The sequence below is a fragment of the Anneissia japonica genome, unplaced genomic scaffold (genome assembly GCF_011630105.1).
Source record: "Anneissia japonica isolate Jap-2015-1 unplaced genomic scaffold, ASM1163010v1 scaffold287836_len1076198_cov165, whole genome shotgun sequence".
Classification (NCBI taxonomy): domain Eukaryota; kingdom Metazoa; phylum Echinodermata; class Crinoidea; order Comatulida; family Comatulidae; genus Anneissia; species Anneissia japonica.
This window is the reverse complement of record NW_022729021.1, coordinates 850,571-861,641: the sequence shown is the minus strand read 5'-3', so window position 1 is coordinate 861,641 and position 11,071 is coordinate 850,571. Positions and strand designations below refer to the sequence as shown.

At 35.0% G+C, this 11,071-nt stretch overlaps 1 protein-coding gene across 2 annotated transcripts in view; it reads right to left on the bottom strand.

The window, feature by feature from the left end:
* The window catches only part of LOC117114581 (synaptotagmin-15-like), a 55,193-nt gene extending 45,202 nt beyond the window's left edge, over positions 1-9,991 (bottom strand). The window contains exon 1 of one of the 2 annotated variants that reach the window (XM_033258256.1): positions 9,943-9,991. The gene's annotated coding sequence lies outside the window, so the exon portion shown is untranslated. Of the gene's footprint in view, positions 1-9,937 lie in introns of both variants that reach the window. The other variant, XM_033258257.1, reaches the window with a different exon arrangement.
* Between the last annotated feature and the right edge of the window lie 1,080 nt (positions 9,992-11,071).

Below are 11,071 nucleotides of genomic sequence, written 5' to 3'. Positions count from 1 at the left end.
AACCCGGTATTTCTGAGTCAAGGTTTCGGGGCCGGGATTACCAGGTAGGACAAATACTGTATAATTACTTAAATAGATAAAAATGGTAGAAACTATCCCCCGCCGGACACCATCCCGGTATTCCTGAGTCAAGGTTCCGGGGCTGTCACAACTTTTATCTTAACTACACACCTAACTAAACAATTTGCGTCACTACACGTTTATGTCATTGCTCCAAGTGCTTCACTCTGAAAATCGACTGCGATGACGTGCCCCGTGGCCAAGGTGGCGCAAGACCATTGCTTCCGTTTGTGATGCTTCCAAATTGCTCGTGTGTATTAAACTTGAACGACTGTAGCTTAGCATTCAAGTTAGGTGTTCTGTGACGTCATTACTTAAGAATGTCAGATGACGTTTTATCAATCAAATCAATTTCCCTCTTTCATTGAAGCGCTAAAGTTATTTTATATTTTACAGAACATAAGTAGTGGCTGACAAACAAGCGAAATCGTCTGGCCATTACAGTGAAAGAAAATCTGTTACTGTATAACATATATCTTAATGATGTTGAGTTCCCGTACATGTTGCTGCGGCTGCCCTGACAGATATCTGTTCTGCATTGAATGAAATGGTAACATATTTATGGTAAGTTCATGCATTAATAATAATACTATACAATGTTAATAACGATAGTAAACTAACACTGAACAACAACAAAAATGAGAGTAACAATAAAAACAAAATAATGACAATGAGGATGACGGCAATAACAAATAAATCATTTCAACAACGACGACAACAACAACGGCAGCAAATCTAGCAACAACAAAAATAACAACACTAATAATAATACTTACTAGTAAAACAACACTTTGCAATTGTTTAAATATGATTAAAGGGCGCAGTGGATGATTTTAATCTATGATATATACATAACCTGGGGGTCTCAGTGGACTGATGGGTATGGTATGGTATAAAAGTGTCCCGACAGAGACACTTTTTTTTCACACAACTGAATAAAGGAACTTTTTGTTGAAGGGCTATGCTTATCACGATTATAACATCTGGTTCCTCTTTGAGCATATATAAATATTTAAATATAATTCCCATAAAATGTGTTTATTAGACAAATAAACAGATCTAATATAACTTAATATATACCAGACACAATTTTAATTCATGGATTCAAAAGTAATGTAGAATGAAGCAGATTGTGAACATATCATTAGAAAATATTCATTCTGTGATTGAAATGTGAAGAGCAATGTGTGTTCAACCGTGGAGGAATAGCACAGGTAAAATGTCAAAGTGTCTCAAAGAACGCAATACTATTACGGATATGGAGAGGTATGGAAAGCATTAAGCTTACATTTAGTTAATGAAAAACATGTAGTACTTCATCGAATTGAACAGGATTGTGCATATTATTCATTAAATGCAAACTAACTAAGCTAATATATTTGAGATGACTATCACAGATCGACTTGAAGTTTCACATCGTCACCAAACCCTCAGATAGCATTCAGACACACAACACTACTAACATCACAGATCGCGGGGTTTATTATCACGAATTACAAACATCGCTAATTGTCGTCAAGTTTCGAGTTGCAAGTTTTGTTATCGTCACCAGTATCATGGGTAGTCATTGAAATTACATCACCACAAAATCACTAATCACTTTCGGGTTGTTGCCATTAAACTAACATCTCGATTGTAAGTTCACATAGGCATGGGTTCCTTTCGGGTTCACAACGGCTACTGTTCAACTCAATAATGGTCTACAACATAAAAATGCTGTTTTTATTGCACGCCGCAAACCTCACAAAATAATTGCCTTTTAGGTCCACAGCGCCACCAATATTCAGATCACTAATCTCATTATTGCATTCGGGTTCCGGTTCGCACTGCCACTAAAAACAGGATTTTTTTACATGTCCACACATAAGAGACTGCTCCTCCTTTTTTTTTTTTTTTTTTTTTTTTGCTCATTGTGATTTTCTTTCCATATATTGCACGGAATATGGATAACGGATGAAACCATCACGTTTAATGAAATCGTTAATAAATAAAGAACCCATTAGCCAATTACCAATATACTCAGGACGGAAACAACTGGATTTCATAATTAGGCGTATGCTACCGTAGTTTTCATCATTGGCCAAAATAAACAGACCTAGTTAAGCCATTTAACAATTGATTCATTGCATCGATTAGATGCTAAAATAGTCTTGATAATTGAAGATTTTTCACACTTTTAGAATTGAGAGTTTTATTTATACATCTTAAAGTTCACCGTCTAATTTTAGACTAGAAAAAACACCTGTTAGGATTTAATAAGCAATAAAGACCTCTCTGATCATTATAATCGGCTTATTAAATTAGTACTAGGCCTATCAAATAATTCCTATTAAAAGCGATGCCACACCGAAACTCCGAAAGTATTTCAGAAATTAACTTAAGGTGTAGATTAATCTACCTAATCGCATACGAGTGTCGTAAAAATATAATGGTATATTTATTTCTTCTGACTCCGATATTGAGTGCATCCTACGTAACCAGAATATTTCACCTTCTTTTCATGAACTTTTCTCAGAAAATGACCAATAACAAGCGACATTTGCCTTAACTTATCAATTCCAATTAGAAAAAAAAACCATGACTTATTTGATTACGTCAAAAGCCTAGATGCAAGGAAGATTAAAATGGTAATGATTCTGAATTCAGTGCCGTGCAATTTAAATCACTGAAACATTGATGGTTTACGAGCATTCGTGTTAAACCTTATGCAGATAATTATGCAATAATCAGTGTTGAGATGACACTGTAGATGCTTTAAGTATTTGTTATACAAAGACGTGCATATGGGACTAGATCATTAGACATTTAAATAATTAATAGCAAATAAATCTTTCCTATTTGTCCTATTTCCATATTGAAATTTGAAATTTGAAATTTTGGCTGGGACCCTGGGGGCCTGCGATTGCCACATTGCACCGCTATTACCTGTACCGACATGTAACGGATACATTGACCCTTATCCCGCTTAACTCCCATTTGAGAATTATTCGAGGAGCCAAACGATCAGACTCTAATTAAAAACCGACGACAGCCAGGTTTGAACCCGCGTCTTCAACGCGACAGAGTAGAAACATTTTACCTGTCGACTAAAGGCCCAAACGCATATTTCGTCATGATAATATTGAATATACAAAATTAGAAGATTCGGCCATCAAGTGTGTCTGGATGGCCTAAAAAGAAATTAAATTATAGCACCAATCAAGACAATTGAGACGGTGTCTTTAACGCAACAGGCAGGAACATTACCTTCCGAAGAAAGGCTCAGCTCATGTTTGGTCATGATGGTATTGATATAATATACAAAATTAAAAGATTCGGCATTCAAGTGTGTCTGATGGTTTAAACAGACATTATCTTAAGCACCAATCTGCAGCTCGGATTCACTTACAACTGTATATGGGCAAGACGCCCTACTAGAAGTATTAATTTTGAACGAACTGCAGTTAATGTTATAGATGAAGTTTACCCTTTTTTTGACTGAAAGCAGCGTCTTTTGCTGATGACAGTAGACCCATAATGGTACATCGTATTTGTTGTTTTTCGCTGTATTCACTTGTGAAAACGAGGCTACCACATCGAATATCTTTTTATTTTCCTTCCCCTTTGAAAGTAACATTTTCAATGATAAAGTGATCGTGTTAGAGTTAGTGATCTAATATACCTATTAGATTCTTTTTTGTTGATGCTTTAAAATAATTACAATGCCTCGAAGTTCTATTGCAATTGGTTCCTTCCAGCTTGTAAACACTACTGTTGCTATATGTAGGGCCTACTATTGGTAATTTCAAGAGCTTCAGTCAAACTATATGTCATCATTAAGAAGTCAATTTGGTCTACAGGCGATCACAAACAGGATTAAATTCATAAATAATAAGACGAGCAGACAATGTGCTGTGTGTCAAACTCACATTGAGGCGACATGTGCAATGTTGAAAATTATGCTATTATATATTCATAATATTCCTTGTGGGATTAAATTGACTTAAAATGAGAATCATAATAAAATTCCTACATAGGCCTTTGTATATTATAGTTTACGCATACATCTATACTACTAAAATAACGCTTTGTGTTTTTCTCTGTCCACCAAATATTAATACGCGTTTGTTTGTATTCTTCATATAAAAGGAAAGGTATATCATCGACAGGAATAAGTTCCCCCATGGTCACTGCATAGTGTCAACACCAACACGAGTATTACCAAGGACATTACTATCATCGTCCTTGTTATTGAAAGAGTTGTTGTTCTTGATCATGATCATCATCTTGATCTTTTTTTAGTATTATTATATGTATTAGTATTATTAATATTATTTTGTTTGCATAGTGAAATAACAACGATGAATGGTCGTAGATAGTTCTCTGAAAAGATTTAACATTAGCATTATTGCTATAAAGTACATATAACAATCATTGAAAACAGACGTTTGTTTTATCATTGAAAAGTGGTAGACTAATATTAAACGTATATTCTTTTCGCCACCCACCCCCTCAGCGCCACATTGTCATTTTATACTAATAGTGGACATCACTATTTCTCAATACTGAGTTTCAGAAGGTTATGTGTCAACCCTGACCTTGCTTTGACCCTTTTTATATATTTTTTTGTCTTTAATTCCACATCCAACAAAGAAAGATCGTCCACGACCACAAAAATACATACAGGCATAATATATATACATTGATGAAGTTAAGAAACTCGCACATAAACATTATATAGTCGACAACAAAGAATTTTAGTAGGAGCATTCTCTTCATAAATTTACTGTCCTCTTACTATTAAATTCTTGAGAAAATCACAGAATATTTTAACAAACCACAGTTTAATAAAAATTGTAAAAAGACAACTATAAAAATGAAAGCTTTTTCTACATAAGAATGTAACAAAAATTTTAACAAATCTGTATATTACAAATATCAATTTTATTCTGTTTTGTGCATCTTTCAAATGTCCTCTCACTAGAAGAATGGTGCATTTCTATTCTGAAAACACCATTTACCGTGCTACCTCCTTTCTTATTAGATACATGTATTAAACAAATCGATAGTAAGACTCATATTTTTATTTATTTATTTATTCACCTAGGCCTACATAATACTGCTTGGAATTTTTATTTCCAATACTATGCTAGACACAAAACCTACGTTTTGTTTAAAAATAGTCACACTAAGTACTAGAGGGCAGTCTGGCTCAGTCGGCTAAATTGGTGGTAGATACTCTGTGTGCGCTAAACTGTGGACGTGGTTCAATCTTCCGATCTTCTGATGTTTCAGCTGGAGAGCTGAAGTACTGATGTGTAAAAAAGCGACCATCTTTCGGTAGCGACGTTTAAGCTGTTGGTCCCTTTGCAATGTGGCCCATGAGCAAGTTAAAGAATGCAATACTCTTTTGACAAGAGCAGGGGATTGTCTCCGGGTGTACTGCTAAATGACGACCAGAAGTACCCACCCCATTATAATAAATCCAAAGAAGTGATATTTACTCAGATGTTTCAAACATTGATGTTTTGTCTTAAATATGCCATTTGCTATGTTGTCGTTAGTTTTAAATTACATGAAATGTCACGGATATTCCACTGTGGATCAAATGCGACTTTATACTTTCAACACTCTTCTTTATAGTATTCCCATTCAGCAATGATTTATTAATTTTGGTTTTTTTTTTCTTGTAATTTTAAGGACACTAGATGAACCTTTATCTATCATACTTTCTGCAGATGGTTGAGATTTTTTATTTTCAGAATGTTCTTTTCCATCGGAAGTATGAGTTAAAGTACGCTACGATTAGTTTTTTTTAAAATCCTTACAGTTGCATAGAAGTTGGCACAAATGTCAATAATAAAAAGAGTAAAATGTATCACAGATCCTAATTATAATTATTAAAATGACGTTAAACTATTAATCCATTTAACTTGACTGACACGATGCCGTTCCAGCAAAGCTTAGACATCAATCTTTAGTTCTTAACACTGTCGAAAGCGTTAGAAAACATGTTGTGACTATCTTTATGTTGCAAGTTACATCATCAGCAGGTTTTTTAAAGTTAAATTTGACAGCTCTTGTGATTTTTAAAGCTATGTTGCCTTGGGTGTAATATATCAAGTAATTTGGCGTGCTTCATTATATTCGCTTGTTAGAATGTGTTACGTATTCGCCATTACTCACGTCAGAATGATTATCACACCATTTGCCCTTTTTAAATACAGGAATAAGATAACATGTCTGTCAATGCCACTTGAGTCTGGAATATCGTAATTGTCTCTTTCAATGATGAAGATAGAGTAGAAATGATGATGTAGCAGACCTATTTTCTCCGTTCATTTGTCGTCTGAGATTTTACCACAATATCTGAGGTCAAAATCTACAGTCTGGTTTGGTTTTTGGTGTATAGTGACAGGCACGTAGCGTGACTTAATTTGTGGAAGGTTCGTTTCAGTGGAAAGTGGACCCTTATCTCCGATATTCTGGAGAAAATTGGAAATATATCTAAAATAGGGAGTAGTACCTGTCTCTTATACACATCTAGTGTGTATAAGAGACAGCCCCCACGCTACGGGCCTGAGTGAGTGACTCAAGAAATCTTCATTGGTCGATTCCCAATACATGAGTTCTTATGAATTTCCTTACATTTTCTCTTTCTAAAGGTGTGCGTATTTTACAGACTTTGAAGATGTCTTAATAATTCAGACTTGAGAGGATAGATAACACATCCAGACTAGTCATTTTTGAAATGTAAGAATTCTCAATGTCAGATTCTTTTAAAGCAGTGTCCTGGAGAAAACAGGCAATTTTAACATCCCTCTTTTTTAAATCTTGGAAAATATGTTGTATTACCCGTTCTTGATTTTTTCTTATAACACCCTTCAGTGTCTTTGAAAATGCGTTTGTACAGCTGCTGAGAAGAAGAAGTTTAGCAAATGTTTTTCTGCTTTCAGTTTTTTTTTCTTAAAAATTAAATAATACCCTATTGTTTGATTTATTATTGACCTTAGAAGGTGACGAATATGGACTCTTAGGCATATTCAATTCTGGTCTACCGTTCTATAATATTCTAGTAGGGCCTATTATGTCAGATTATGTCAAGTTACTGCCATAGTCTGCAGAACATCGAGCCACTGCGATGACTACAGCTCCACCACCATTTCACCCGATCCTCAGTCTCTCTAAAACAACACATCAAACTTTTTCTAACAGAATAACCTGATCGCAATCTGTTATGTTCAAAGTGAATTAATATCTCGAGCTTGAGATTGACCTATATTGCTGCAGTTATTCACCACCCACTTTCAATTTGAGTAGGTCATATGTCTCTATATAATCGCTAAACTAGTATTGGATCTCTTTGTTGAACCATGTTTCTGTAAGTTATAGTTATGCGTTATTAGGCAACTGTCACTTCTGTATTATCATTAAAGTGCAGCTAACATTAGAAGTTCCCAAAGACATCCCTAGTAAACTGTATCACTTTTAGTTTAATAGAAAAGAAGGGTGCATAACAAACATTTTTAGCATGGGCAGGGAGGGAGCAGGGAAAGAAGAGTGAAGGTAATTTTGTTACTCTGTAATACTACAGGTCAACAAGGAGGAAACAAGTTGTAAGTGAAACGTCGAATGGTAGGCCTAGAAAAATTCAGTGACAAAATCAGGTAACGCATGACTCAGCCAGCAGTTTGAAGTATCATACTGGCCTTCCGGTATCAAGAGATCGGTTTCATTCTCCTACTTCAGGGTCGGATCCAGCCTGTTAACAAAGGGAGGAGGGGCCTAAATGTGTCTTCGGAACAACAGTTGTGGCAGAGCCCCTGGTGGGGTTATAAAGGGGTGGGGAATCCCCTTGAAGCTTAGTATGCCCATCTTCGTTTATTTAAAGTTGTATTTGATATGATTTTACCATTTAGCATGTTATTCTTTTAATAGGTTTTACATATTTTTACAAAAATAGTGGGTGCGTGCGTCCCTTAGGTACCTTCTAATTCTACACTGTACTAAATCCCGTTACTCAGATTTGTTTGTTAGACCTGCATTAGAAGTCTTATAACAAGTCATGGCAATTTTTATTAAGGCATTTGTTCCGGATCCACTGGATTCATCCTCTTCCCCACATGCAAGCTCATTTTTCTCGTCCTAATATATGAGCTGAGTTCAGAGCTAAGTTAAAACGGGAATGAACGGCACCCGAAAGGCAACAGTAACAAGATTGTTGCGTGAACTGACACAGCATCACCATTATAGAAACGGTTGCAGCCATAGAAAATTCGTCACTCCCGCTAGAATTCGGGATTCGGTGAAGTCGTGGAATTCTCCCGGTGTTTCACTAAAATGTGAAACTAACACTGGCATCTTTAAATTTGGTGTCAAGAGGCTCCTAGCCTAGAGGCAGATCTAGCTTACTTTTAAAGAATAATGTTTATTGAGATTTTTTTCCTGAAAAAAAAGAAAGAAAAAGAGGAAAAAATAGGGAGTAGTACAGCTTTTTGTGTTTCAAGGACCAGGGATTTTATCCCTGAGCAGTCCCCCAGGATAAACAATAAAAGAAAGAAAGAAAGAATCACATAGAATCATATTCTGCTTATTACTTACGTATACTCTATCATATGCTATAGGGCTTCGTTTTGAATTTCATTAGTCCCATTGAAAGCGACAATGAACACGTCGGATAATACAATACAATTCATAAAACGTAACATGAAAGGAATCTGACCAAGATTATAACAATCCCTATCGGGGTCGGACGTGTAATCGAAATAGCACTATCAAAAAAATGTATTATAGCTTATGCACATCACTTAAACATAATTATATTCCAATCATGAACTTTCTATTTACCCGTAGGCCTATAATCTAAAAAAAATGGTTAAATTATAAATTGCATTTTACTAGATAAGCCCGTCGGAGGCCGATCTCGCCGTCAATGTTATTACAATTTTGTTCGTTGAAATGATCACTATCACTACACAGTAGATTCAATTACATCCCTGTATAAGAGGTGGCGCCAAGATTTTCCCGACGGGGGGTCCAAGGTCCCCGACGGGGGTGGGGATGATGTCCCCGGCGAAAAAAGTGGGCGTCGTCGGGCGTCAATCAAAATTTCCAGACATTGTTCCTGAGGGTGAAACCCCGAAAAATATGAAAATGTAAGGGTTTAAAAGGCTTATTAAATCGGTTTTAGGGTCTACACACGGTAAGTGCATACTGTTACTTTCCATGTCTTTAAATGCTGTATATTAAAATGAACATCGCTTAATAATGGTTTTCAACAAGAGTGGATTGTTGGATTTAGGATTTTATTGACATAAATCTGATATGCAATGACAATAATGTTACGATCAGTAAGTATAATAGGTTACTGTAGATGGTCTGAGTTCGCATGATTTTAGTATGTAAAAGACACAAGTGACAGGCTCTCACATCAAATAAATCAACACTTAGATTAAAAATGGTTTATAGTGTTCTTATTACTGGGACAGATTTTATGATCACTGAAACGAGTCCTTTCCTGAAAAAATACATCACGACACCATATGACTTGCCATTGAGTTTCTTAATACGACTATATACTACCATAGGGGGAAACCTTAACAATGGAGAGGGTTAGAAATAATACTTTAAGGCGAAAATACTGCCGCTAAGGGGAAATTTTAACGACGTTAAGGAGAAATATATACAAAGGCTTTTTCACCCTATGAGTTAATTAGGAGGTACATATATATATATATATATAACTATACCAATATGATTGAAAACTGTTTCCCTCGATACAGACCAGCATAGTCACAGAATGTACGGTAGTACTTATAGGACTTTTAACTATTATAATAATACTACAAAACCCTTACAATAATGATGTCAAGAAAATATCTAATGAAAATGTTTATACCTTACCGAAGCCGATATGTTCTTCTTTCTTGCCAGTTAAGTCAAGTGCCCAAACCTGTCAATGCAAACAAATTTTTGAGGAAATGAGTTTATTTATTGGCAGTGAACATAAAATATGAGTATAGCGTACTACTCAGGTAGCGAGGGAAATCAGTAAATGCATATGTAGAAATCTTTAGCTCTTACGCTGTTTTTGCCAAAACATCTAAGTTAGAACACCTCGCAATTTCACAAGTGATTGGAGGAAGATTGCATTGAAGATCTAATCAAAATAAGTACGAGGGGGGTGGGGGGAAGAAATAATATAGGAATTATAACAGTTGTAAAAATACAGGTAATTTAGATAACGGATAGCACTGTAGACAAATTTGATTATAATTTCCCATTTACTCAAGATGAAACAAAGCACCATTGAAAAGTTTTATATTGATTATAACGTTATTGTCTAAATGGGTCCTGATATGTTTTACTATTGGCGACGTTTGGCAACAGATACCTGATTGGGAAAATTTGACGCAAAACGTTGCCGAGAGTAACATTCTGTATTTTTTTATTTAAATTAGAACGTTTCCTTACATACAAAATAGAAAAATATACTAGACGATTCTATGAAAGCAAATTCCATTTAGGCAGATTGCCAAGACGACGGCTGCAAGTTTTACTAATGTACATTGATGATAATTACAAATTGAAGTAAAACCTACATTTTCTCTTGAAAACTTAAAATGATTAATATATTGAGTGATTGTGACAAGTATGTATGTGTACATGTTTTCAGGACACCGGAATCAACTATTGATTGAATAATAAAATTAATTTAAAATACTCAAATCACAGTTACCAGCAAACTATTTTTTAATGGACTTAAAAACATGATAAAGATAATGAGATATTTCTTTCTTTTTTTCAATTCAAATCAATTTTCCAATGATGATATAGCTTCTTCAGCATAACTTCATCACACACACATACACCACAATTCATACAACAAAAAGCACACAATCCCATAATACAATAAAATGAAAAGACTATACACCTTTGAACTTAACTATTTGGATAATGAGATTTAACAAGAGTGTTTCGACGATGTGGATATGGAGAGATTGTACGAAAAAAATAATAACGTTATGAAATG